Source organism: Oryctolagus cuniculus, unplaced genomic scaffold (genome assembly GCF_964237555.1).
Source record: "Oryctolagus cuniculus unplaced genomic scaffold, mOryCun1.1 SCAFFOLD_109, whole genome shotgun sequence".
In the NCBI taxonomy this organism is placed as follows: Eukaryota; Metazoa; Chordata; class Mammalia; order Lagomorpha; family Leporidae; genus Oryctolagus; species Oryctolagus cuniculus.
The window spans coordinates 28,794-56,271 of NW_027208307.1; the positions used below are offsets into that span (position 1 = coordinate 28,794).

A 27,478-nucleotide genomic window follows, 5' to 3' on the forward strand; every position below is an offset into this window, starting at 1 on the left:
TCCCGTTCCCTAAACGCATGAGGCTCATTTCTACCTCTCAGAAGTTAAACACAGCACTTCCTTTCCTTTTCTGGGTCATGTCTAGGTAGCCTGCAAAACTCAGCCAGCACTCACAACCTGTGGGAGGCCTCCCATGAACCAGCATTTCCCTCCACTGCAAGGTCACACAGTGCTGCCCAGGGCACACACAGTGGTACCCAGGTCACAAAGAGTGCTTCCCAGGTCAGACACAGTGCTGCCCATGTCACACACAGTGCTGCCCAAGTCACACAGAGTGCTGCCAGGTCAACACAGTGCTGCCCAGGTCATGAGAGTGCCCTGGGAGGAGGGGATCTGCAAAGCTCATCCTAGGACAACAGAAAAGTGGGGGCAGGAAGCTGGCCACGGAGAAGAGCAGACAGGGGAAGCCACAGCCAGGGCAGGATCCAGCTCATGGGGAACTCCCCAGGGGGAATGCCAAGTCATAGTCTACGGAAGCCATGGCCAATCTTTCCATCCCAAGGCGGTGCCTGTGATGCACCAGTAGATAGGAGCTCTCTCTGCCTCTCAAATAATTAAGAAAAAAAAATGAAAGAATTGTTCCAGTGCTGGGAACCTTAGGAAACCTCCCCAGCCACACTTCAGCCACATTGCACTCCTGCAGCCACTTCCCAGGATAAATGAATAGGGCTCCCGAGGCTGGTGAATGGGAGGGAGACCCTGGGCCTGACACAGCCCTCACCGGCGAAGATGCCGCTAGAACCTTCCACCCTCCATCCACCTGCTCTGCCCCAGCAACTGCGGAGAGCATAGCAGGTTTCTCTTCAGATTATGGTGCCGTGAAAGGAAACAGCAGCTGGGGTTATGGATGGAAACAGAGAAAGAACATTTCAGGGCCTGTGGCGTTCACTGCCGTCTGTGGCAGCACCAACAAGTGCAAACAGTGAAGCCCACGGCGGAGAGGTTCATCGCACTCGGGTTGCACAGATTATTATTCACGGGCACCACACTGCGGAGGGGAAGGAACAGCAGAGAAGGTGACCCAGGTGAGGAAAGGCCTGGAATCAGAAGATCCAGCTCAGCCCCTTCCAGTGCACATGACCTCAGGCAAGTTAACGGATCTCTGAGCCTTCACGTTTCTCATCTAATACAGAACAGAACAAACTAGAACTATTCAGACAGAACTGCCCTGATCTTTCCACCCTGGCTACCTCAGATCCACCCACATCTAATCTGCATTTTCCATCTCTCCCTTGTGCAACAAGGAGCATCTTACGGACTACCAGTTTCTGCTTAGCCACGGGGGGAGCCTGGCACCCTCTCCAGAGTGCAGCCTTCGTTTTTTTCCTAAAACCGTCACTTTCTCTCTCTGCTGGGTCATTGTCAGTAACACTATGCTCCAGTATCGCCCCACTTAAAAGCCTCCACCATGTGCAAGACAAACCTCGGAGTCTGACGCCTTTCTCCAGTTACCGTGCACTGGTCCGGTTCTGGCACGGCAGAGAAGAGCTCTCTCCTTCTTCCCGAGGACTCTGGCCTCCGTCCTCCCTCCTGCGTGTGCCCAGTGATGTGAGTGGCCACTGCTTCCCTCTGTCCCCAGCCTTCCCTACCTCTCAGTGCTTGCCTCTCTCAGCTCCAGGTGCACCACCCCCATCGACTTGCAAACAGCTTTCAAATCCTCTCCACCTGTATCTCCAGCCACCAGCCCAGTTCAAGCTGTCATCATGCACTAGGCTGTCCTTACCTGGTCTCCACGCTTTGACTCTTTGCAGAGCAGCCAGGAGGTGTCTTCAAAAAGGGAAACTCAGGGAAAGCTGTTCCTTGACTCAAAATCCTTCAATGGGAGCCGAGGTTGTAGCACGGTGGGTTAAGCCACTGCCTGCAATGCTAGCATCCTATAGCTGCTCCACTTCTGATGCAGCTCCCTGTTAGTGGCTTGGCAAAGCAGCGGACGATGGCCCAAGTGTTTGGGTCCCTGAAACCTATGTGGAAGACCCAGATAAAGCTCCCAGCTGCTGGTTTTGGCTTGGCTCAAGCCTGACCATTGCGGCCATCTGGAGAGGGATCTAGAGGGTGGATGATCTCTCTAGGGTTCTTTCAAATAAGTAATTTTTTTTTAAAGAGATAGGGATCAAAGCCTTTTGAACTACAACTTAGAACTGCCAGCCCCAAGCAATGCATTTGTCGGGAATTCACTGCCCTGGGGAGAGCGGAAGGAGCCACGCTCCACAGCACCAGGCTGAGTCCAGTCTCTGGGGGCAGACTGCTAAGCTCAAATTCATCTGGGCCCAGATGAGGATCGAAGTAATTGTGTGCTTTGATTTCCTCATCTAGAAACTGGGGGTAAGTGCAGCACATGGCCCCAAAGTGTGTAAATATAAACTATTAACCCATATAAATGTGTCTGGCAAGGGGTGGGCATTTGGTGAAAAAGTAGTTTAGGGTGCTGCTCGGAACACCCACATCCCACTTGGGTTCGGGTCCCAGCTCTGCTTCCTGCTATTTTGCACCCTGGGAGGCTGCAGGAGGTGGTTCAAGTATTTGGGAACTGCCAGCTGCATGGGAGACCCAGGTAAAGTTCCAGGCTCCCGGCTGCAGTCTGGCTGTGCAGGCATTGGGGGGTGAATCGGTGGACAGACGATCTCATCTGTCTCATTCAAATACAAATTAAAATAAATTTAAAAATCTTAAAAACATGTCTGGCATGTGACAACTTTATACATGTTAGTTATTATCCCAAGTAATCTAAAATAGAGAATGGGAGAAATATTTTGTTGAAAATAAATTTTTTTAAATAATTATTTATTTGAAAGACAGAGTTAGAGAGAGAGGTAGGTCCAGAGAGAGAGTTCTTCCATGGGCTGGCTCACTCCGCAAATGACCTCAACAGCCAGAGCTGAGCTGATCTGAAGCCAGGAGCCAGGAGCCAGGAGCTTCTTCCGGGTCTTCCGTGTGGGTGCAGGGGCCCAAGGACTTGGGCCATCTTCCACTGCTTTCCCAGGCCATAGCAGAGAGCTGGATCGGAAGAGGAGCAGCCAGGACTTGAACTGGTGACCGCATGGCATGCTGGCAGTGCAGGCCGGGGCCTTAACTCACTGCGCCACAGCGCTGGCCCCTAAATTGCTTTTCTGAGATGAGGTAAACGAGGGTGTGTCCCAGCTGGGCCTGGGGTGGGCACAAGCTGAGCTCTGGGGGCAGTAGGGGGGTCACTGCTGGACCTGCCTTCCCTACCTGGGACTCCCAGCCCAGACTCCACCAGGAAACCAGCTCTCCTGGGTGTTGGGGATAGAAGCTTAATTCCCTGGGAACTGGGTAGAAGAGGGTGCTGCTTCACAGTCAGGCATACAGACATCTTGTAGTCAGTTCTATCTATTTTCTGCTCTGGTTGGAGAACAGGTTTGAGACAGTCATTGACTGGCATTTGAGGTGCGGGTGGGCAGTGCTGGTGAGAGCAGCACTGACCCCAGACAGTGTACCAGTAGAGTTCAGAATCATGAGCTTTGCTTTGTGTAGCAGGGTAAGCGGCCACTTGCCATGCCAGCATCTCATCTGAGAATGGATTTGAGTCCCAGCTGCTCAGCTTCTGATCCAGTTCCCTGCTCTAACGCACCTGGGAAGGCAGCAGCAGATGGCTTGAGTGCTTGGGCCACTGCCACCTATATGGGAAACCTGGATGCAGTTCCTGGTTCCTGGCCCAGTCCAGGCTGGTGCAGCCATTTGGTAAGCGAACCAGCGGATAGAAGGTCTCTCTGTATTTATATATATCACTCTGCCTTTCAAATAAATAAATACATTTTAAAAAATTAAAAGCAGTTTTTAGGGATTCAAATCCAAGACTATGAAAGAACTTCCATAGCTCAAGAACACAAAAACCCAAAGAACCCAATTTTTACAATGGGCAAAAGATTTGGATAGGCATTTCTCCAAAGAAATACAAGTGGCCAACAAGCACATGAGAAAATGCTCAACATCACTAATTATGAGAAAGTGGAAAGAAAGCAAAACCACAATGAGATAGTGCCTCACATTGGGTGGCTATTACCAATACACCACCACCTAAAAACACCCCAGAGAGCAAGAAGTGCTAGTGTGGACGTGGAGAGGTGGGAAGCCTCGCACACTGCTGGTGGAAATGTAAAATGGCATAGTCACTATGGAAAACTGTATGGCAGTTCCTCAACAAAATTACACCTAGGATTCCCACGTGAGACAGCAACTCCGCTTCTAGGTCTATGCAGAAAAGAAAGCAAGGACTCAGAGACGTGCACAGTGTGCACACGCAACATTATTCACAGTAGCCGGAAGGCAGGAACAACTCGGGTGTCTCCCAGGGAGGGAATGGCTAAACAACGTGTGGCTATAAACACAGTGCAATATCACTTGGTGTTAAGAAGGAAGGAAATTCTAGCACGTGCTACGACACGGATGAACCTTGAGGAGACTGTGCTAACTGAAATAAGCCAGTCACAAAACGACAGATAAGGTCCCACTTATGCGAGGTACCTAGAGCAGTCAAATTCAGGGCTCCAGAAAGCAGGCGGTGGTCACCAGGGGCCAAGGCAAGGGGAGAATGCGGAGTTGCTGGTTAGGAGCACAGACTTTCTGTTTTGCAAGACGAAGAGAGTTTTGTGAATGCAGGGCACTGATGATAGTACAGAAAGTAAATGCACTTAATTCTACCAGACTGTCCTCTTAAAAACGTGGCTAGGATGGTAACTGCACGCGTGTCCTTTCACCATAAACTCCCCGAACCCCAGCTCATTATCAGCCTCCTTGCAAGAGGAGTTTTGTTTAACATTTCAAGTATTTGTTCAAAGAGTTTACTTAATGGAGATCTTCTACTTTCTAATGGTGCTAAGGGAGGCAAGAGAAAGTTACGCCTGCTCTCAACACCTCACACTTCCATCAGAGCAAGAGAGGAAGGGGAGGGTGAAAAAGGGCTTCCTAACAAGAGAGGCAGAGGGACTGAGAGCCTTACTGTGGCTTCAGCACTAGTCCCCGCGGAATCTGGAGGAGGGACTTTGGGAGGTGACCTGTCATGGGGGCTCTGCCTTCTTAGCCTGGTTAACCCACTCATGGGCTAATGGATCAATGGGTTGTCCAGGGAGGGAGGTGGTACAAAAGCCAGGCTGGCCATCTGTCTCCATGTGAATTGCTGCAGCAAATGTCTGCTTTTGCCCTTTTTGGGTAGGACTACAGAGGCAGATCTTCCACAACTAGTACTCTCCCAGCCTTTCACTGAATGATGTTTTCTAACATCTGTGAACATTATTTTGTGCTTCGGTTTAGTACTGCTTTATTTTGACCTCAATGAAAGTAGAAAACAGCTAATCACAAGTCTTGTTGGTATTGTGTAAACAATACAATCATTAAATGTGCTATATGGAATTGTACTTGTATTCTCTATAAACATTTTCTACAATAAAGCCTGTTCTTTAGAGGCTTTTCATTTTGTGTTTTCTGCCCCACTCAATAGTATCAAACTTTGAGAAGTCTGACAGAAGACATGGTATTCGCTGGATGCTCTTCCTTAACATTATTTGCAGGATTTTTCTGTTATGTTCTGTTTTCTTTCTTTTTTTATCCAGAGAGAGACATACACAGAGAGAGAGAGAGCTCCCATCTGCTGGTTTATTCTGAAATATCTACAATGGCCCCAGCAAGGGCCAAAGCAAGAGCTGAAAATGCCATTCAGATCTCTGATGTGGGTAGAAGCAACCAGTTCCTTGGCCAAGAAGCTGAAATGAGTAGGCGGAGCTTGAAATCAAACCCAAGCATTCTGATGTGGGATAAGGGCATCTTAACTGCTCAACTGAACATCCACCCCAGAGTTCCCGTTAGTATCTAGTTATGCTATTTAATAAAATCATTGTGCCATTTTAGAAGATCAGTCTTTTCTTAGATATAAACTTAATTTCCTCTCAAAAGTACCCAATTTTAAGCATCATAAGAGCAAACAATCTCAGAACAATTTATAACATGGAGAGTATGTCACCATAGCTCATTCCTTTCACTCATTGCCACAACTGAGCAGCAAGGAGAATGGAAGCAGTGAGTGGGTCCAATCTGTAGGAGAGTGGAGGTCAAAGACTAAGTGTTTTGCTTCTCACTTTAGATGTTTCTATTACATAAATTGCCTCTTAAACAGCTGTGTTATTCACAGGTCAATTACTGCTATGCATAGCCATAAGAAAAAGCTATAGTTCCCAGAGAAAGAGGGAAAAAAATAACTGAACAATACAAAAAGTAGATACTATGCTTTTACTCTTAATAGAGAGTGGTAAAACCACCTTAAAACAATGCATTTCCAAAAGTAGTGAAAATCATTAATTTAAGAAATCAGGATCTCTCTCTAAACAAAAATCTTTTTGTAGAAGGTTGGATGGTGGGCAGATGCTGCTTGATGTTGTCTCAATGACCTCAACAAGAAGTGACAGATAATATAAGGAATCATCAGAAATAACAAATCCAGATTTTCAGAGGCATTCAAGTTTTCAGAGGTCTTCTTACAGAATTCAGAAACCATTAGAGGCATCATTATGACAGGTCTCATTAAGACTTACAAACAGCCCTACACCTGCACAGATTGAAGGCTTGCTGGGTGTGCATTCTGCTGGAATCCTTCACATTTACCCCATTCCAAGGCCATGGCTTGAGCTGAAGATAAATGGATCTCACCAATTACCAAAGGAAGGTAGGAAAATGTGGCAGTTAGTTTATTTTGTTTTAAAGATTTATTTATTTATTTTAAAGTCAGAGTTAAACAGAGAGAGAAGGAGAAGTAGAGAGAAATCTTCCATGCACTGGTTTACTCTCCAATTGGCTGGAGCTGCACCGATCCAAAACCAGGAGCCAGGGGCCTCTTCCAGGTCTCCCAAATGGGTGCAAGGGCCCAAGGACTTGGGCCTTCTTTTACTGATTTCCCAGAACACAGCAGAGAGCTGGATAAGAAGTGAAGCAGCCAGGGCTCTAACCAGTGCCCATATGGGATGCCGGCACTGCAGACGGCGGCCCTACCTGCTATGCCACAACCCCAGGCCCAGCATTTAGTTTTTAAACATTACAAATGAGTTTTCCTTACTGCTGTTAAAGCTCAGATACCTAATGCTGTATGTGTCATCTTATTTGTTTAATTGACAATTTATATACTTAATTTCCTGATCATAGGAGAGAAAGGGATTGTTAGTGAATGGATAGACTTCTCAGATATTCACACCATTCCTCCAATTTGTCCTTCAAAATCAAGCACTAGTATATTCTTAACATTTGGCAAAATTCTGCACATGAAAAATTGTGATATTTCTTCTTTTTTCAAGGAAAATAAAAGCAGAAGCATTTTCCTTTTATTTTTAAAAAGAATTTGTTTTCCTTTTTATACTTCTCAGTTTCCTGATGTACTCAGACTTTTTTTTTTCCTAGATGAACATTTAAATTCTGGTGGAATTTGGTTTTACAAAAAGAATGAACAAGAACAATGAAAGATAGACATTTGGCCTACTGGTTAAGATTTCAGTCAGGATGCCTAAATACAACTCATTGCTCCACTCTCTTCTGTCTTTGTTCTAATGTACACCTAAGTAGCAGGTAATGACTTGAGTACTTCTGTCCATGCCACCCAGTGGGAGATCAGGATTAAATTCCTGGATCCTGGTTTCAGGGTGGCTCAACTGTGAACACTGTGGGCATTTAGGGACTGAAACAACAGATGGACAATCTCTGCCTGCCTGTCCCTCTTTATCACTCAAAAATTTTTTAAAAATTAAAATGTTTATGTAGACATCAATATAATAAAATGAATAACTGGAAACTACTTTTCAACAATTATTTTTACATTGCCTTTACTATTTTTAATTGCCATTACTAGTCTGAATGAAAATATCTTCTGTTAAGTCAAATGATTAAGTGGTTTATTATTATTTTCCTTATAAAATAGATCTGAGAAGAAATCATAAAATAAATATTAGTTCAAATTATTTACACAGAAAATTATTACCATAGCAAATAAAACTTAGGGGTGAGGGGACAGAAACCTAAAAATGCACTCTGAGTTGGACTTGGATTTTTTTATATAAATGACTGAAAAATCCCTGCCTTTTGCCTGTTTGGGGAATTTAGGAAGGCTTCTCAGAGTTGCAAGTTCCTTGGTACAATCTAAGTACAATATCCCCTCAATTTGTGAAATGATAAGCTCCAAAGTCATTAGTCAATGGTATGATGAGAATGGAAACTTAATCTGATGATAGTGTGTAGCTGTGGGCCTTTGGGAAGCAAGTGGGTTAGATTAGATTACTAAGAGTACAGCCCCATGTATCCTCTGTGTCTTCCACCATGAAGGGATGCAGCCAAAACGTGCCCTCACCACAATCTGCCTCATGCTACTTAGACTTCCTGCCTGCAGAGTCGTGAGTTAAATAAACCACTTTCCTTATAAAGCAGCGCCTCAGGTACTTTGACATAAACATGAAAAACTGACCAATACCAATGTGAGATTTATAAAAAATACCTACTCCTCATTCTTTGTAAGATGAGTCAGTGCATATACAGGCCTTAATAAGGTCCCTGATGCACTCAAAGTTTTCAGTGACTTGTAGGTTATAGTCACTGTTATATCCAGTGGCTATAATCTATCAATATATATCTGCTTTTATATTTTATTTTTCTAGTAATGCTATTGGATTTATGTTAATAGATTCTGCAGTACACCAGAGCTACCATCTATTTAGGAAAATACACTGGCCACAAAATTCTGTATACCAGCCCCTTCCCCACACTTCTTTAAGAGTTTGCCCAGAACATTTATTCAGTATGTGTCACTGTTGTTCAAACTTCAAAGACAGAGGAACTATTATTTGGACTTATTTCTATAACCTAAACAGATCATTCTAATGGTTAATCATTGCACCTGAAATTTTCCCCTAAAACATTGGGTCACTGGCATGGTATCTTGCTTTCTCTGCATGGGCAACATAAACAGGAACACTGTTTTGATGATGCATCTAGTATTAAAAAGAGATGAACGCAAGGCTGCAAAGTTGTAAATCCTGGTAAGACAACAAAAGCAGAGCAAATACCTAAAATCCAGTGCACCGTTCATTCATCAAAAATAATAAGACAAAAAAGTCATTCAGCATGAGTCTGGCAAGTTTCACGATGTGGCCACACTGTTTTAAAATGCAAAAGAACACCAGAAACTCCACTAATCTCCCTTTACATAGGACTCTGGAAGGAGATATTACTGCTCCTACTGTCAAGAGGTGGATTCTGTTTTCTAGCCCTTGAAGCTGGGATAGCACTGACAACTAGAATGTGGCGCAAGTGATAACTGTGCTATTTGCAGCAGAGCTCTCTAGAGGCCAACAGCTTTTGCTTCTGCCCTGGGAACTGAGATGGCCATCCTGAGAGAAAGGCTGATCTAGCTTGTTTGAAGATGAAACATCACTTGAGAAGTAGACCAGCATTCGCAGCAATGCCCACACCCATCCAACTGTCCTGGTGTGTGCTCCCCAATGAGTGAGACCGGTAAAAATAGCAGAAGAACCATGTAGCTAATCTGCAGAAATGTGAGACGTGCTAAATCTTGTTGTTTGAAACTACTGAATTATGTTTGTTTATTGATGCAGTAAGATCACAAAAATGATCAATGATATTGTATTATTTGCAATAAACAAATTATTCTAAATATTTTGAGATCTGGGAATAATACATTCTACTTCTTTTCTGTATGCTCATCATGGATAACAAAATGACCACTATTACTTGCAAGTACAACCCTTCAAAAGAATAGTTTCAGTGTTGTAAGCACATTTCATTGAGAAGTTCAAGGAGAGAGCTACCATTTAAAACTGGAAGTCCTGGCCCTTTAATTACAGAATTTCATTGTCTTATTCCTAGGAGTGCTTTAGTTTGGGCTGACATGTCAAGACAATATTAAAATGTTTAAACATGTTTGAAAGCATCAGCAACTTTCCCCTACACCTTAGGCAAAACTCAGTTAAAAAGCACTTGAATGTATCTCAAGAAGCATTTACTGCCCTAAGGCTTAGACCACTGTCATTCTGAATGCAGCATTATCACATACAGTGGAAACTGTGCATGCCACATCTCAAACAGTCTTGCTGATTCAACTCAAACATGAATCTGCTGGTTGGCACATGAAAACTGCACTGCAGCAGAAAAATGGATGGTGACTGCTTGAGAGTGATCAATTTATGCACATCTGAGATGTGGTTTCTCTTTGATTCCCCTCTTCACCCTTGCACAATTAGAGGCAGCAGAGCCTCTCCTCTGATGGAGCAGAGTGGAAGGAAAGGAAGTGCTGGAAATGAGAGGAGGCTCTGATAACAATCAAGGGCATTTACAAAACTCAGAGAGGGGCTGATGACGTTTGCTTCACATGTTAGTCATGATTACGTCACTAAGAACAGACACCATTCTTGACCATTCGTATTTATTTGTCCATTGTAAATAATGATAGATTTCATGATTTTCCTTCTAGTCTTTTGGGATTTCTAATATTAGAAATTATTTTCTTCAGGATTCAGAGGCTTTAATAATCTTTTGAAAACTAGAAGTATTTCCTCCCCACCATTATATGTATCCGCAAAATTTTATGCAGATATGTATCCACAAATTCAGCATAAATTTCAGTTGGGGGTGGGGGTATTTAGCCTATTGGTCAAGCCTCTGCTGAAGACGTCCCCATTCCACAATGCAGTACTTGGATTTGATACCTGGTTCAGGCTTCTGTCTCCAGCTTCCTTGGAAGGCAGCAGCGATGGTGCAAGTATTTGGGTTTCTGGCATCTATGTATTTGTATTCCTGACTCTTGGGTTAACTTAAGTTCAGCCTCAGTCATTGTGGGCACCTAGCAGTGAACCAGTAAATCAATCTCTCTCTCTCTCTCTCCCCCCCCCCCCATTCTAAAACTTATAAAAAGTCTTCAGTAGGGTTTAAGATCCCTGAATTAGACACTGAGTGTGTTTCCAGCATTCTTGTTTATGGGAGAAGGAAGGTGCTTTTTTACACTTAGACATTTTTTTCCTTTGCATAAGAATCAAAGGTTAAGAAATATTTAATAGCTCAACAGCAATCCTCAAAAAGCAAAAATTACACAAGTATGTTGTAAATAAATTATTCACTGACAGCTTTGAACAAATAATGAAACATATATTTAGAAGTAGAAAAAATAATTTAGGTTCAACTGCATTAACATTTGAGGTTAAATTATTTAAGTGTCTGAAGTTAAACACCCCAAGAATTTATAAATTTTGTTGACTGTGACCTTTGAGGACAGCTGCAAGCAGACATTGAGCTCTGAAGTGCTGCTTGAGAGGTGGAATGCTGACTCTTTACTCTGGTCAATGAGTTATCAGTGGAAACTACACTGGCAATCATGATTAAAACCAAAAGAGTGTTGAAGAACTCAGGAATGCAAAGCAGTTAAATAAAGGGAAAAGGAAAGAAATGATCAATGGTGACCAGCAAACAAAACTGAATGAGCAGCTAAAAGGGAAGGAATCAATGTAGCATCACTGGATCAGTTTGCTTCATTGATTTTTGCTGCTCATTGAAATGTTTTCCTTTATTTACTTCCTGTTGCTTTGGAGAGTGGCAAAATCTCACTGCTGAATCTCACTGGAGCCTATGATGGATGGAGAAACAAGCTCTGGATCTCCTCGAGTTTGCATGACACCTTCCCAACTGTATTCAGAAGTAATTCCAGTGCTGGCTGGTATGTTACAGAAGCCACTTGGTCTGTGCCTTTGTTCTCATAGCCTCTCTGTGGTAGAGATCAAACAGGCCCTTTCCAAATACACATCCTAATATCTGGAAACTGAGAACATGTTAGGTAACATGGCAATGGGGAATTAGGGTTCCAGATGGCATTAATGCTGTTAATTCATTGAACTTAAAACAGGGAGATTATTCTGCATTGCCAAAATTTGCCAATTTGTAATCACCAGAGCTTTGAAAGCAGGAGGCAGAAGAAAAGGCAGTATCAGAGTGAAGTTATGTGAAAAAAATTCAGCTTGACACAGTTAGCTTTGAAGATGAAGGGGCTGCAGACCAAGGAATGTGGGCAGGCTTTATGAACTAGAAAGAGCAAGGAAATAATCCCCTCCTGCATCTCCAGAAAAGAATGCTGCCACGCTGAGAATTTATTTTAGTCATATGAGATTCATGTCAGCCTCTTGACATATAGGATGTAAAGAGAATAAATTTTTATTGTTTATGTTCCTAAGTTTGTAGTAACATTTTACAGCTGAAATAGGAAAACAGTACATATCCACATGCTTTCTCTGTTCAGAGCTGGAACAGCATGGAATTGATGCATTTTATCCTTTCTACTTGTATTTCATACATTAAAGGAAATTGAGATGAAAAACCTTGATTTTCATGTCCTGGACATCTATGTTTAAAGTATCTACTCAAGAACTTTTATTTTGCACTTCTGAAATTTCCACTTCACTCTAGAACCTAATTGTCCGTGTTATTTGTATATGATCAACAAAAACAGTCCTGTTTGCTTTTGTCCAGTAAAATGTAAACAACTCAATTTTCTGGATGATAACACCTTTCCTCCACCCCTCAGTGATAGCTGCTCCTGGTGTTATTACCAGAGGAATAGCTTTACACCATTCTAAGTGTGGGCACCATGTCTTCCCAACAAGACAAAGAGAATTTGACATAAGATTAAAGAAACATATCCAGGTACCAGAGTGCTTTGTAAGATTTACAGTACTTCTGTGACTTCCTGATGTTTATTGCTTGCTTGTCACTTGTTTTTTACTTGTTTCTCTCACAGGGATTAGCAAGAAAGTATTTGTAATGAAAAGCAACTTTAGGATTATTTTAAGTTCAGTCAGTAGATTGACAAGTTTTTTCCTAGCTTTATATCCTAGGCAATTTATGAGTAACCTATTTATTGTTATATGATATTTGGTACAGTTTAATGTAATTTTAATATGCATACAAAGTCATATGAATTGTAAATTGCATTTTTGTTGTCATTTAAAATTTTACTTCAGAGCCTGAAGTTTCATCATAATTGAAAAAGAAATCAGATAACTCAAGGAATAAGAGTTACATTCTCAATAACCACTTCAGGAAGTCTACTGTAAATACAGTTTCTCATCCTGAGATATTCTGAATTTACAATTAATTCTCTAGATTTCAATTTTCTAGAATTAGGTGCAATTGTGATGAGGATTCTCGTGCTTCACTTAAATCCTCTGATAGACTTTGATTTATTTCAATCAGAGAAATGGCAACAGACCTTTTCTTGGAGAACTTAATGTGACTTCTTAAAGTCATATAGACATTAAGATGTAGGACACATTTAAGCTGTCTAATTGTAGTGCCGGTCTAATGCCTAAGTATTAATCTGCCACAATGTCAAATTACATACATTTGGGCTTTTTCTTTAGTAAAATATGTCTTGCTTAACAAACTCATAGTGTAAAAAATTCAGGAGTGCAATTAGACTGTCATCTCTCCCACAGATGATTTAAGAAAAGCATGAATCAGAGCTTAACAGTCAACATAATTTCACAGATAATCATGGAGAAATTATGGTACTGCAACAATTCGAAGTCAGTACAGTCAGACTAGCAGACAGTGACGATCAACTATTCATCTCCACCATCTGCCATACATGCTCTTTATTTAAGTCTTTGTGTGTGTGTTTTTGTTTTTGCCAATGTTTTCAGTTTTGACTGTGCCAGCATCGGGCATCACATAGGAAAACAGGTTTCATGGTGTAAACAGATTTTCCCTTGTGTGCAATGAATTAGCTTCATTGGCTATTCTGCAGCTCTTAGGCAAAGAAGACTGGTTGGAAAGGATTTTTACAAGTCTTTGTGTATTGGTCAGTTTTTTATAATTCAAATGAATAAATTTTATCACAAGCAAAAAAAGAGATAAAACTGCAAATATTGTAACAATGGGAATCATCTCCAAACATATATTCTGGGAGTTTTCCTATAAATGACACACTTAAAATGTATGTGAACTGCAATAACCATCATATTGTACTGAATACCTCAGCAACTCTTCAGGTGGTGAAGAGTTAAAATTGTATATGTGCGGGTGTAAAAAGTTAAGCTTAAGCTTACAGTTTTAAACCTTCCTGGTGCAGCTGTGAAAATAAAACAGAGTGAAGTAGCACCTTGACAGTAGGGACTCCAATTTGGAGCACTTGAGACTGCATTCTAGGAAAGCAACCCCCCACCGTGAGACTCTGGTCCGAAACTATAATCTCAAATAGTCGGACAATAGCAGTGCACTACATCACCCTTGGCAACGCACAAAAACCCCCTAGCATGATTGCTCAAGCTTAAAAGTAGAAAGGTTGCACCTGGGTTACCTGGGCTAATAATGAAGATGTGATTTGTCTATGTCTTAAGATCATAATTGCTGATTGTAAGACTTTAGCAACCGCTTAGCAACCGTGTATTCTCTTCCCCTTCCCGGTTTTGCGGTTTTTGCCTTTATAAACCCTAACCTTTGGTTATTCGGGGATGCTCTGTTCATGTATGGTCAGACAGCCCCAGCATGCTGGATAATCAATAAAACTTCCCTGTGCTGTTTGCATAAGAGACGTGTCTCTTGGTGACGTTTTTCGGGTGGTCGACTCTAACAGTGGAAAAAGCTGGCAATTTCTGCTTTATACTTTGTCAGCCTTCTCTATTTTGCAAATAAGTAAAAAATTAGTGGCATTGGGATTTGTTGTGGCAGGACATAGGAAACTCAGTAAAATTTAAATGCGGAGAGAAAAATGAGAGATTTGCTGCATAAAACAGGCATGAAGTTTCCAAAATCTCTAAAATCATGTTCCTTCGTTCAATAGATTTTGAATTCAAGATGCATTCAGGAATATTTCAGGTACTAGTGTAAGATATTTATATATAAATTCTATAAAAGTATGTTCCTTTGTACTTTCAAGAACTGCTGAATTCAAGACTATCTCAGGTACTAGTCTTAGGTCTTTATATATACCTCCAATTTATATTGTCCCCCTTTTCCATATGAGGAAACTAACACACAAAGAAGTTAACTGAGTTCCCCAAGAGTCTACGTCTACTGTGCTCTTGATGACTATAATGTACATCTTCTCCAACAGTAGCACATCCATGTATTATGAACTCATGTTGTAAGTTTGAAGAAAATCATCTTTAAGCTGAATTGAAGCAGCAAAACATGCGTGTATACATTGACGACAGTTGGAAAGATGTCAGATATAGTGGGAACTGCTGAAGTCTTAGCCTGACATAAGGGAAATGATTTTAGCTTGGACAGATTAAAAAGGTGAAAACTTAAAAAGCATGTTGAGGGCACCAGGGGAGAGGTCCTAGAGCCAGAACAACACTGAGATGTGACTTGGTACTCAGACTGCTTTTCCTTGGTGTTTTCTCTTACAGCTGTACCTCAGTTGGTCCTTGATTTTTTTGTGGCCAAGTCAAAATTACTGTGTTCTTAAAAAGCCTCAAACTTCTACCATTACTAAAGCCAAATACAGCTACAGAAAAGTTTTGTCTTCATGGTGATAGGTTTATTTTAAATTCCACATGGTAGGAAGAGTGCTCAATTATCAGGCTTTGGATCATTGTCATTCCACAGAAAGAAAAGCCATCTTTGGAAACCACACAGGGCTGGGTTGAAGCGAGAACAGGAGATGCTAAAACACTCCTTAGTGAATTGGATACGAGAAGTGGAAATAAACATTCTAAGAACAACAAAATGGAATAGGATTTGGATATTTTTTCTGGTAAACGAAGCATCAAAAAGATTACATAAGCCATATTAATCACAATTTGGAAGGAAAGCAGACTGCATATTTCTTAAAAGAAAATCAACACAAATGAAATTTAGACTATACTTCCAATTTAACTCCCTAAGTTAAACAAGTAATTGAATAATATGTAGATTTTTAGTTTATTTGAGGATATATGGTTGCAACCAATGAAACTGAGGTATAACCAGTGGGAATGGGGAAAAGCTATGTATATTAAGTGATAGTAAAGTAAAGGTAGTGCTGCCTTTCAGTACGTTTATATTCTTTTCATACTTGTATCTTGGAACACAAAAATCAAGTAACCATGTACTGTACACATCTTTACATTCACCTTGTGGTTGTTTAAAGGAATTGATGAATCAAGAGTGGTAAACACACTGGGATCTGAGCAACAGAAGTCTGATGTAAGTTTATGCTATGTTATTTGCCAACTGGCTGTATAACAGTGGATTGTTCTGAGGATTAATTAAGAAAATCAAGTAAGTGCTTTAGCATAACATTATCTACACAGAAATCTTTTATATTTGAGCAGACTTTTAAAAGTTCAGTGATAATGGAAATAAAATGTTTGTGTTGGAGTAAAATATATTTGAATCTATGCTTACAGGGTGCTTACAAAAAATTCATGAATATGAAAAAGCAATGGGCAGATTAGGCAGAGGTACAGAGAGACAGAGAAAGAGAGAGATAGAGATAGAGAGAGAGAGAGAGAGAGAGAGAGAGAGAGAGAATCTTCTATTCACTGGTTCACTCCCAAAATGCCCTCAATGGCTGGAGCTGTACCAGGCCAAAACTGGGAGCCAGGAGATTTTTCCTGGTCTCTCATGTGGGTACAGTGGCCTGAAGATTTGGGCCATTTTCAGCTGCTTTTCCAGGTACATTAGCAGGGAGCTGGATTTGAAGATGGAAACTGGTGCCCATATGGGATGCCAGCATTGCAGGCAGTGGCTTAACCCAGTGTGCCACAACACTGGCCCCATACTTATCTTTTAATTCCATTTTTCCATGGACTTTTGGAATACCCTCACATTTTTCTGCTGTTATCACTATTATTGCTCTACTATCCTGTGTATTCTTTCCCTACATATATTTGAATGATAGAATACTGATTCTAAACCATCAAAAATCACACATCTTTTTGCTCAATGTCTGCTTTTTCTTGGCACTGATTAAAAGTGTAAAAATCTTTAATTTTTAGCATGTTTACCAATAAGTTACAGCTAAATAGCACTGGTACCGTAAAAGAGATTATAGTTATATATTTGTATTATAAACTCCAAGTCATTTGTTTTAAATAAACACTTAGAAAAGAAGATGAAAAAGGAAACTTTCAATGGTTAGTATTTTATTTAATACTTTTAAAATGCATATAGCAAGAATCATAGAAGAATTATAATACTGTAATTCAATTTCAAAGATTAGGTGTATATAAGCTAATGGTTTTTCTGACAGTTGGCATTATATTTTATAATTACTAGCTGTTCAAAGTTAAATGAAACTTAATCTTTTGTCACTTGCAGGCATATAACAATAAAGGCTATAAATAATAATTAGTACTCTGTATCTACTTAACTAGGTATAATTTCTCCCCAAAAAACTGTTGTTACATAATTACTATATTGTACATATTTAAATCACCTTTTTTTTACTAGTTAATTTCCAATTCACTTTGCTTAATCTAGGGAAATAAAAAGAAGGGAAAATTGAGAAAATGAAAAAGGATGTATATCCTCATCACTATGTAATCTCTTCCATATTAGTATGATGGACTTTACAAGAATATCAGCTTTAAAAACATTTAAAGAATTTTTAAACAGATCAGAAAGAGTAACAAATGCAGAATCCCAGTTAATATATATCAAATTACCTTCGAAAAAGAGGGACAAAAGTTAAGAAACAGCTTCCTGCTCTACATGTTAACTAAGCTGAATAATGCAGAGCTTAAGTGCAAAAGCAAGAAAAGTTAAGAGGGAAGCAAATATCTAGAGATGATTTGCCTGGTAAAGTGACTGTGGAGGGGAACTCGTTTCTCTGAGCAGAATTATCAACGTTTAAAGCATTTATTTATTCTTTAAGAAGTGTCATTTAGCTGTTAAAAAGGCTGTTTGGTCAAAATGAGGACTAATTATTTGCACGTATCTACACAGCTTCCAGGAGCACATGGGCATTCCTCTCTGCAATAAAATGCTAAAAAAGGAAAAGAGAAAATACTTTTCAAATGGTAGTCAGGTTCCAAATTCAGAATGGGAATGATGTAGGAAGTGCAACTAATACTACATTATTCATGGATTTGGGAATAGAGTAAAATAAAATATCTTGCCTGTGGTGTGTCCAGGTAGTCACAGCTAAATTCTCTAATCAGCATCTAATTGCTTTTCTTCTTTGAGATATAAAACTTCTGGCTAAATAATGATTCAGATTTGATAATGATTCTATTGAGTATTTAACCCCAGAGCTATAAATCAAGAAGAAGTACCATGAACTTTTCCCTGCTGGGCAATGGTATAATTAAATGTGCTATCTTGTAGATAACTAAAGAGATCCACAGATTCTTTTTTTCTGCTCCAAAATGGTAGTCCATACAGATGAATCACCAAGCTACTATGTTAAGTTAGGATATGTTAAACAAATTTGGAGTAACTCAAAATCAATGATTTTTTATGAGAAATATGTCTTTTCATACCTGACAGTTATTTTTTTTTCTTAATGTCCAATGTTGTTCTCATTTGGAATTTGGGAGTATTTATTTATATACATGTATAGCTAACAATAACTAGAAATTTTGAATTGATTATCACATTTTCTTGACTGTGCTTAAAACAGATGCAGGGGCACAAAAGATCCATAAGAATAAAATATCAAGGGATGGCACTGTGGTATAGCAGATTGAGCCGCTATCTGCAGTGCTGGCATCCCATCAGTTTGAGTCCTGGATGCTCCATTTCCAATCTAGCTCCTTGCTAATGAATCTGGGAAGGCAGCAGGGAATGGCCCAAGTGCTTGGGCCCCTGAACCCATGTGGGAGACCCAGAAGAAGCTCCTTGCTCTTGGCTTCAGAGGCCCAGTGCAGGCCACTGTGGCCATTTGGGGAGTGAATTAGCAAATGAAAGATCTCTCTCTCTCTCTCTCTCTCTCTCTCTCTCAGTCTCTCCTGTCTCTATAACTTTGCCTTTCGAATATATAAATAAATTTTAAAAAAATAACATAAAAAAACAAAATATCAAACGGCCAATCATCCAAAAATTATCACACTGCTATGTGAAGCAAAGTATATGATACTAATCTTTAAGAAATAAATTATTCTTAAATGGCCTTGAATTTTTAACAAATCATGTACAGATGATAACCCTTCTAATTTGGTCATTTAAAAAGAAAGCAAGTCATAGGCATATATTTGTTTCACTTTTCCTTCCTTCCTAATGCTATTCTGTTATTCAAAAAATAACATGTTAGCTGGTTAGTTTATATATTCTGCATTATCACCTCAAAATATGTCTTACTTGAAGATTTTATTCAATTTCACTTGAATTGGTTGAAAATGCGTAGCACCTGGTCATGAAAATGAAGGCCATTTGCAAAGACATTCCAGCTTCAAAACATCTTTGTCTTAACAGGAACCTGTGACTAGTGGCCATGTGCTGATTATGCTCAGCACTCCACCTTTAATTAAGATAAACAGCTAAGCTCTCATTATGAATGGTATACATTTATCCATGTAAAATGGTGAAGATAGCTTTGGGCCCACAGATGGCAACAGAAGTGTATGCTACCATCATTATCATAATCATCATCATGGAAACTGACTATTCAGTGCCTGGCACAAGTTAGTGCATTTTTTTATTGAGTGAAGAAGAAAAAGTGCCAAGTGTCGTTTGTGTATGTTTTCCACAGGGTCAAAAAGAAGAAACAGGTGGCAAGTGATTGGCTGACAAATAAAATCTAGGCAGCAAAAGAGTTATAAAGTGTCGACGTCACTAGGGGCCCTGGAATAGACATACCTGGTTTCTAATCCTACCACTCTGTGAGTTTATGAAAGTTAATTAACCTTGCTTAGTCACTATGTCCCTACTCACTTACAAAAATATTGTAAAGAATGAGATTGTGTGCTTGTGCACCTTAAAGTCTTAGATATATGCACATAAAAACTTCTCAATATTTATATGTTTTTGAAGATTATTTATTTGAAATGCAGAGTTACAGAGAGGCAGAAAGAGAGAGAGAGTAAGAGAGAGAGAGAGGTCTTCCATCTGCTAGTTCATTCCCCAGATAGTTGCAATGGCCGGAGCCTCCCGCAGATACCCCACATGGGTACAGGTGCCCAATGACCTGGGCCATCCTCCACTGCCCTCTCAGGCCACAGTAGAGAGCTGGTTTGGAAGTGGAGCGGCCAGGACTCAAACTGGCGCCCACACAGGATGCCAGCAGTGCAGGCGGCAGCTATATTTTCTATTACACCTACCTAATTTTCAGTGAACAAGTGACAACAAATAGACTGAAAAATAAATATAATGAAAGACCAAATAGGATGAAAAAGATGGAAAAAAAATAAAATGGCAGGGATGTTATTGAAGGAAATTAGGAAAAGAAAATAATTGAAAGCAAGATAAGAAAGAAATTTAAAAAAGAATGAAAACATAAGGAAGGAATGCAGGAGAGAAAGAAAAACAGGACGAAGGAAGAGGGAAATGGAAAAAAAAAAGATAAGAAAAAAAAAAAGAATGAATCTCAACTTGTGTGGCCTGTAGAAGATTTTAGATTTGCTGTTGACTTTATACAGATCTTTAGCTCTGCTTTAAGGTATGTGTGTGGACTGTTTATGAGCCTGGACTCAATGGTTATACACTTATGACAGATTAATATAGGTTAATCCATCAGAAGTTGTGTTAGAGCTAGTAGTTTCCCCCTTTTCCACATATATGGGTTGGCTGTAGCATAAGGCAAACATAATTTTATAGATAACTCTATAGGATATTACCGCATTGACATAAAAATAACAGAATGAGTAAGCTGATCAAACACTTCCTAATGGAAAAAAGGACCAACATATAAAATCTTATAAAATTAGTCTGAAACTGGAACATGGCATACAGCCTAAATGTACTCTATAGGTTCAGCAGGATGTGAAAACCACATTAAGGAAAGAAAATGTAGATCAGTGAAACACAACACTTGAGCAATTTCTGTTATCTACCCTTAATCGCAAATGGTTTTCAAAAGCACTGTAGCAAAAGTAAGACAACAGGTCTGTTAAATATATATCAAGATTTCTAGCTTTTATTTTTGCTTTTATCTTTTTTAAAATTTTGCTTCTAAATCTAACCATAAAATTTTCTAAATGTTTTAATTGGTTACTACTATGTTAAAAACATACACTTTAAGCTCTTTCTAATTTTAGTATTTTAAGCATTATCCCTATTGGTTAAAAAGGTCCTAATTTGGGCCCTGTGACTTTATCTTTAGTTCTTGTTGTCATTTGTTCCATCAGTACCCAAGTTGTGGCTTTAAATTGAGGACAGCACATCCAAAACCAGATTTTAAATTAGATAGTACTCGAGTTGACATCTGTCCTTTTTTATGCTTTTTTTTCTCTTAATGGTTACCAGCAACCAAACATGTTTCCAACTGAAACTCTTTTTAAATTAGAAAGATGATGGATTAGCTTCCCAGGAAGAAAAAGACTTCCAAATGACTTCGCTAGGCAGAGGTATATATTTTAGAACATTAATAAAATGTTATTTGAGATGGTTAATGCTCCAAAAGAAGAACATCTAATGATCAAAAATTAGTAGATTTTGAGTGTTCCCAGGGATTGATTTTGGTTCTCTCTTAAAGTAAATCTGAGAGCAGAGCTGAACATTTTACACATGTTCAGCTACTTTCTTGCAATGTTGGACATAGGTTTACAAAAGAATGATTAGAACTTATTTTTTTTTAAAATTATTTATTTGAAAGGCAGAGTGACAGAAAAGGAGAGAGAGAGAGAAGGAGAGAGAGAGAGAGAGAGAGAGAAAGTGCTGGTTCTTTCCCAAAATAAGCACAATAGCTAGGTCTGGGCCAGCCCTAAGCCAGTAGCTAGGAACTGCATTCTGGTCTCTCATAGGCATGGCCTGGGCCTAAGCACTTGAGCCATCTCTTGCTGCCTTCCCCAGTGCAGTAGCAGGAAGTTGGATCCAAAGTGAAGTAACTGGGACTCAAACCCTCACCCCAATGTAGACTGCAAGTGCAAGTGATGGCTTAACTCACTGTGCCACAATAAACAGAATATTTACTCAAGAATTTCACACCTAGTGATTTATTCAACAAATAGGAGCAACTTCAATAAGTTCATGGAAAATTGAATTAAAAGGAAAAATTGATTATGAATTAGAAGTTCATTTTGGTGCAAAGAAGTTTTGAAATCTACACTTAAGATATTCAAAAAGAACATATACATTTCAAAAAAAGTGCATGGATTTCATAATCCATCTCCCCACCTTGTCTACTAGCACTGATCTCTACCACAATCAAGCCAAATATCATTACTCAGTATTTCATGAAAGACAAAACTGTTTTCTGGGAGAGGACGTTTGCCCTATCTGTTGTATGGACAAGCAGTTAAGATATCTGTTTGGATGTCAGCATCTTACATGAGTGCCTGGGTTCAAAGCCCAGCTCTGGCTCTGTATTCCAGCTTTCTGCCAGTGTAGAACCTGGGGAACAGTGGTAATGGCATAAATAATTGAGTCGTTGCCATCCACGTCGGATCCCTGTATTGTATTTTCAGCTCTGGCCCTGGCCCCCGTCCAACCCTGGCTTTTGTGGGCATTTGGGGAGTGAACCAATAGATGGGAGCTGTCTGTTTCTTTCTCTGTCTACCTTTCAAATAAATAAAATTAAAATTGTTTTTCACCCTTGAACATTGTGAAGGGATTTTTTTTCTTTCTAAATTCCAAGAATTACTTTTGTCAGTCTATTCTATTGAGAAACAAATATAGCTCAATTCAAACTGGGAAGTTCATGTTTTTAGCAATATTCCAACAATTTGCAATATACTTAAAGACAAAAAAAAACAAAAAACAAAAACAAACATATTAGCTTGGTAAACATCCTGCCAAGAAAATTGCTAGGCACATTTTAGGTACATAAGGAATAATTATGAAATAAATGAAGTAATGAATATTAACCGTGTCTCAACATTGTAATACTTCTTATTATCCTGCCAAATCTTTAAATATATATGAAGCTACATGATACTCTGTGAAAGGCTCAGTGACTTAGTGGAAATAGAGGAAATAAACTACTCTAATGTATGCACCAGTTGTTGAATTGAATTCAAACTTTTAGCAGCATGTGAGAATTCAAACCCCAAAAAGGTTGCACAACATTTTTAACTTTTCCCTAGTTTTTTTTTTTTTTTTTTTTTTTTTTTTTTTTTTTTACAATTTTAAAGCACAGTCTGGCAAATAATGTATGGAAGTCACAGATTTTTCCGTCAAGATGCTATATATATGTATAATATACTATGTGAAAATATATAATACGTAATATAGTGCTTCATGTATACACTTACTACTGCATTCATATTCACTTTGGCTCATGTGTTTTGCAATTGAAATTGCAAAAGAATCAAGGGTAAGACTTTTCCAGGGATAATAATCAAGTCATCATGACCTGAGTGGAGTGCCTCAAGCAGCCCGATCAACTACTGTGGAAATGCCACTGAAAAAAATCACACAAGTGATCGACACAAACTTTGCTTCCTCAGTTCTCTCACAGGTAAAGGGATGACATCAAGGTAGCACACTTAAAGCTTTCGATGTGGAGATAGGCTTTCATTTTATGTTACAAGTTTCTATGAACACAGTGCTCATAAAACCAGCATTTTAGTTACTGCCAGTAACAACAGAAAAGTTTTTGAACAGTGTTTACAGACTTTTTTATGACTAAATATATAAGATGCCTCATCCTTTTCCAGTGTTTTCACTGTAAGGAAGTCAGATACCATGATGCCTGCAGGGACTCAACAAAGATCGAGAGATGCTTCGAGATATTTTGAGCACAACACAGACTTTTCTGGTGTCAGAGGCACTTCTTTAGAGGGCTTCTATCTCTGGTTCTTTTCTCCCCCTTCCATTGATCAGTCTTGGTTCTTGTTGAAATCTCAGTAAACTGCAGCTAGAGGAGATTTTATGCATTCTGTAGCTTCCAGGAAAACAGAATGAATTATCACATTTTTTTTCTGGATTCTTTATAAGTGATAATATTCAGAAGAGGATGGGAGAGCATTAAGCCACACCCAAGGCATTTGGATACAATGGAGGTTTTCCTTATCTATTTTGTCAGAAAAAGAATAAATGTGAATTCAATAGTGATTATGGAAGTGAATTCTCTAAGCTGGAAAAGTGCATATTTTAAACTGGTTTTCTGCTGTTTGAGAACTAATTACTTTTCTTAAATTCCTTTAAAATTCAACATCACTTTTCCATCCATGATTATTATTAGGAAAGTGTAGATTTTCAAGAATTCTTTTCCAAGTTATATAAGTCATAGTAAAGAATTAACTATATTAATACTATTACATATTGTAAAATTTAAGAAAAAAAAGGAGTCCAGCAATTTCCCATGCTACTGAAGAATATAGCTTACCTAATACACATGAAAGTATATGAGAAACTTTACAAATAAGACAAGTAAGATGATTAAGGAAGCTATGGAAAATTAAGGAGCGAGCTGAAAATAGAGTTCACACTAACTAACTGCACATATTTTACAATAAAATTCTGAAATTATCACATCAATCATGTAACCAAGCTACTTTTTCTTCCTTAGTTGAATATCTTACAGGGAATAAAACTTATCCATTATAATAATATAATATACATTCAGAGGACTGATATAACAGTACATTTTTAAAAAGCATTACATACAGAATATCAACAAAATATAGTACTTGTTTATAAGGCTCTTTCTGTTATTCATTCAATACATGCAATTCTATTAAATTCAAACTAAACATGACAATTTAATTTGTGATGTGCTGCTTATTTTGTACTGCATTGTACGGTGTATGTTGTTCCTCCAATCTGTAGATTTTCAGTAAGTGTAAGTGAAGAGAAATGGAAAAGGGTCAGAAGTGACAGCAAAACTGAATCAGTGCGTCCCATGCCAATGAAGTAATGAAAAACCGCACTGTTCTTACTGCGCAATAATGAATATAAATAGACAAAGAAGGTTGAACAGCTTTCAAGAAAGAACCCTTTTCTGCCATCACAGATAGCTTTGTGGACTGGCTAAATTAGGATGCCATATAACAATTTCATGCTCTAAGAGAAGTCTTTGAAAGAGCTCTGAAATATTTGTATTTAGGGGGTCTGACTTAATAATAGGTATTTTGCTTATTGTGTAAGTTGTACAAACTCACCTCTTTCTTTTTTCTCTCTCTCTCTCTTTCTCTCTCAATAACTTTCCCTCTCACTTTCTAGTGTGTGTGTGTATTGGAGGTGGTAGATTTTGAGGCATTATGAAAATAGGTCCAATGAACTTTATGCTTTAATGATATAAATTTCATCAAATACTTAAAAAACAAGCTCAATTTTGTGCTACCAGTATTTTGAATACATATTTGTGGTGATTTCTAGGTTAATATGTGGATTATGATCAATTAGCACAAGAAACAGCATTTATAACTGGTAACCATATATCAGTTTATTCTAAAATATATACTGGATTCATACTTTGCCAAAATAGTTGCAGAATAATGGATTCAGGATATCTTAAATGATACACATATAACTATTTATTATTTATCTCCAAATGCCACGCAGATTTGTAATAACTCATCAATTAAGTGTCAGAAGTATTATACTCATATATAATTATGCTAGGTATTTTCTATTATTTAGAAAAATCATTACAAATAATATAAAAGTGATTTTATGAATGGTTTAAGACAAAAAGACTAACATAAACCACATAGGAAGCTTAGTTTTTGGTTTTCTCACAAGAAGTAAAAAATGGTAATATATTTATATAGAAGAATATGAGACAATACCCATCATGTTCTAAATGAAGACCTATAGTATTCTACTTAAGTAAAACTTTTAAGATGTAATATGTAGCTATAACCATAGTTAAAATACAACCACATATGTTTGATTTTAATCATTCAATTATTCTATGGTTTTCTGTTAAAAACAAAGTCAAATAGAGGAATCTTTCAACTTGCCATTTGACTTTGCTCTTTAGTATGTTATTCACTCTGAAGAGAGAATTAGTAAAGGTATTAGTGGGTACCAAAGAGTCTACATGAAAAAAGTAAAATTTATGGAGCTCATTTATTTTATAAATAGTATAAACAACAGATATACTAAAGAAACATTGCCCACAAAGGGCAGTCATAATTCCAGCAAAATTTTGATCAATAGCAACTCAAGTTTTCCAGCAAACACTTTTAAATGCAGATGAAATGTTAATTTCATATTAAATAGCATTTTTGCTTCCAATGCTAGACTGGCTTGCTTAAGGAAATAACAATAAAAATAAAAGAGAGTGTAAAGAAAGACCTGAAAAAAATGAATCAGCTTTCATCTAAACAGGATCTGAGCAATTATACTGAAATGCATGTAGTGTTTAGAGAATAGCAGTCCTAGACAGTAAATCTGACTATTATCCCAAATAACATAATTGCCTCCTCTCTACTAAATACTCTATGCTCTTTTCAAAATGATGGGCAGAAGGACTAATTCTCTGTAGTTATGCAAATCCCGCCTAGAAAGAACACTATTGGTAATAACCACAGGTCAGTTTATTTCAAGATAATATACCAGGTGCCCACATTGTCAAAATACCTGCATTATAATTCTATTCCAGTTGCTGTTTTTAATTATGAGGTTCTTCTCAACAGGAAACAATCCCATGGAGAACTGAAACAATTTATTTTAAATTCTGTAAACAACAGAGACTCTGCTTTATGTAGTTGAGAGTCCTGTTTGTCCTGAGAGCTCACAGCATGTTATGTCAATTGAACACAGAGTATTGATAAAGATAGATTCTCATTTCAAAATGTTTTGCCTCATGAAAGACTCTGAGTAGTCATTAAAATGACTGATTCTTAGGGCTAAGTGCTAGATACTACATTTTGGCCGTCCTAATAATAGCATTTATGGAAATAAAAATAATTTGTATGAATCAAATATCCCAGTCCCATCTCTACTGAACATGAAATCCAAGGAAAGAATTTAGATAAGACAGCTCTGAACATATGCCTTCAAATCTATGAATAAGTAATTTTTAGAATAAGGGCATATTTACAAGATCTGTATTAACACCTGAAGTTTACCTACTTAAGAAAAGACACAGAAAATCACCAAACCTAATCAGTTTAGTCAAGTAAGGGAAGGTGTGTATTGCTGCTGGCAGATAAGTATACAGAAAAGCACCCAAACACAGATGACAGAAAGTTGAAGAACAATAAACATCTCAGTTAACTAGCATCTGTCTCCATTTTGCACTTCCAGAATATACAATAACAGCCTTTCTAGAAGGCTTATGTGTCAGTCCTGATTTCAATGCCTAATTATTAACTCAATTAACTTTGGATTCTCATTAAAAATGGGTCACAAACATTAAGCAATTAATCCAAATAACAGTGCTAGCAAGTGCTGTAAACTGGACTTAAGTTTGGTGTATTCTATATTTGGAATCTATGACACACTAGTGGAATGGTAA

At 38.5% G+C, this 27,478-nt stretch overlaps 1 protein-coding gene across 1 annotated transcript in view; it reads left to right on the forward strand.

The window, feature by feature from the left end:
• Nucleotides 1-27,478, forward strand: part of LOC127485527 (anoctamin-5) — a 235,505-nt gene that overhangs the window by 28,770 nt on the left and 179,257 nt on the right. The window lies entirely within an intron of this gene.